Below are 3,022 nucleotides of genomic sequence, written 5' to 3' on the forward strand. Positions count from 1 at the left end.
GCAGTGTGGCGCACTCTGGGGTATCGAAAACATACCACCGCATTCGCCAACGGTACTTTTGGCGAGGCATGTACCGCTACGTGCAGAAGTTCGTTCGCTCCTGCATCGATTGTCAGCGCCGCAAACTTCAACGCACCAGTCACCAGCAGGTCTGCAACCTTTACCTTGCCCTGACCGGCCGTTTGGGCGCGTTGGCATCGACTTGTATGGGCCACTCCCTCTGACTTCGGCTGGTAACCGCTGGGCCATCGTCGCTGTAGACCACCTTACGCGATACACCGAAACTGCCGCCCTCCCAGCGGCTACAGCGCGCGATGTAGCCTCCTTTCTGCTCCGCCGGTTCATGCTGCGCCACGGTCCACCCCAGGAGCTGCTCAGCGATCGAGGCCGTGTCTTCCTGTCGGAAGTCGTCGAAGCCATCCTCAAAGAGTGCAACGTGTTCACCGCAAAACTACTGCTTACCACCCGCAGACGAATGGGCTCACGCAACGCTTTAACCGCACGCTCGGCGATATGCTCTCGATCTATGTCGCCGCCGATCACAAAAATTGGGGATTCCATTCTACCTTTCGTCACCTACGCCTACAATACCGCCCCTCAAAGCACCACTGGTTTCTCACCATTTTTCCTATTGTACGGCAGGCACCCGTCGCACACAATCGACACAATCCTTCCATACAAGCCGGATGTGTGCGCCTATTTCTTAGTGTGCGCCTATTTCTGCCACAGCCAGACTTGCTGAGGAGTGTCGCGAGCTTGCGAAGACCTTTACTACGCAGGACCAAGAGCGGCAGAAAAGCATTCGCGGTGACACCACCACTTCTGCGTCAACGTTCCTACCTGGAGCACTCGTATGGCTCTCGGTCCCTACCACTAGCAACTGGCCTCTCTTCGAAACTGCTGCCCAAATACGAAGGCCCTACCGTGTCGTCGAATGCACATCCCCGGTCAACTACCTGATTGAACCCATCGACCCATCTTCCGACATGCGCCGTCGAGGGCGCGACATTGTCAACGTGGAGCGCCTCAAGCCCTACCATGACCCGCTCATAGTGACCAGCTGCTAGGTCGCCAGACGGCTCCCTTTTCGTACCCGGGGTAATTGTAGAGAAGCATTGGAACCTTGTAATGGGCCGTCCTCTCCAGCGCCTTCTAATGGGTCGCCCTCTTCGCCTCTTATCGGAGAGCACGCCCCTCGTGCTCGTGAGAGTCTGCGCTTCGTCGTGACTGTTGTGCATCGTCGCCGTCAATCCAGCCGTCAATAAACGCCTTTACATATACATATATATATAGATATATATATATATAGATATTATATATATTATATATATATATATTGTAGCGAAGCGTTGGAAGTCTGTAATGGGTCGCCCTCTCGAGCGCTTTATAGTGGGTGTCCCCTTCGGCTCTTCTCTGACAGCACGCTCCTCGCGCTCAGAGTCAGCGCTCTGTCTTGACTGTCGCCGTTGTGCTTCTGTCCGACTAGTGCCGTCAATAAACGCCTTTATAATTTGGTGGAGAGTGCTGCGCCGTCCAAACCAGCTATCGGTCCCCGTTCGATGCCCCTGCGCTTCGATCCCGTACCGTGCCCCCTACCATGCCTCAAGACGCCGCTCAGCAAACGCTTCCCCTGTACCGACACCATGCTCCGGTTCCCCCGCATCCGCGACCCTCCTATATTCACCGGCGCGGATGGCACTGACGTGGAGGACTGGGCTCGCGATATACGAGCGCATGAGCGTAACCCAACAAATGGGACGAGGCAGGAAAGCTGAGCAACCTGGTTTCTACCTCGCGGGGTGGCCAGCCTGTGGTACAACAACCAGGCAACCGATTTCCTCACATGGTCTGTTTTCAAGACTGCCATCATCAACGTGTTTGCCGACCTGCCGTACGTAAACTGCAAGCCGAACAGTGTTTACGTGAACGAGCTCACCAGACCGGTGAGTCGTTTACCACGCTACATCGAAGACGTCCTGGACTTGTGCAAGAAGGCCGACGTAACCATGTCTGAGTCTGACAAGATCCGACACGTTTATGAAAGGCATCGACGACGATGCCTTCACCATGCTGCTCGCCAAGAACACTCGTACCGTGACAGAGGGTGATCACGCTCTGCCAAAGCTACGAGGAGCTGCGCCGGCAGCGGGTCGCTGACCCTCGACCTCCATCACGCGACGCCGACCTCGCTGGCTTGTCGGCCATTTCTGATCACATCGGGCTTGCTCGCCGAGGTCAGTCATTTGTGCGCGAGGAAATTGCCCGCCAGTGTTCTCTACTGACCTTGCCTCAGTCGCAGCATGTTGACAGCCGTCGACCACACTGCTGCCTCCCTTACGCCGCACCATTCACAGGAAATCGCGGAGGTCATGCCGGACCCACCAGCCACCTCCGCGCTTGCGCCACTCCATTTACGCGCAAGTTGTAGCCAGCCACCCCCAGCGAGCTCTGTTCTTCCCCACATCCTTACGCCGAAGTCGTCGCCAGACCACAGGCCTTCCAGGCGAGTGTGCCGGCTGCGTACGCCGACGTCATTCCTAGGCCACGACTGCAGCCCACCATGCAGTCCTATCATCCGCCGCCCCGTCCAACGCGTCTTGGCCATGATGGGACCCTACCGGCGAACCGATGGCGCACTTCCGACAACCGCCCCATCTGCTTTGCGTGCGGTTGCGCCATTCACGTCGCCCGCTATTACAATCGCGTGCATCGCCTCCAGTCGCCTCAACCATGCCAAGCACAGTCGAGCCGCCCGTATTACGATTCACTGCAGCCTATGTCACCGCCGTCTCGCCCAGCGCCCTCTACCCGCCGTTCACCGTCACCACGACGCCGCTCACTGTCCCCAATGCGGCCACTTCTGGTCCACGCGACCAGGAAAACTAGTCGTCGCAGTCCACGAGGCAAGGGCTGCGACGCGATCGAACTGCGAAAGCCCTCAGCGAATGCCCATAGAACGTGATAGACGTGTTTTGTAGACGGTGTTCGTGCATCTGCCCTTATCGACACTGGAGCCGCTGTA

The sequence above is a fragment of the Rhipicephalus sanguineus genome, chromosome 5 (assembly GCF_013339695.2).
Source record: "Rhipicephalus sanguineus isolate Rsan-2018 chromosome 5, BIME_Rsan_1.4, whole genome shotgun sequence".
Lineage (NCBI taxonomy): Eukaryota > Metazoa > Arthropoda > Arachnida > Ixodida > Ixodidae > Rhipicephalus > Rhipicephalus sanguineus.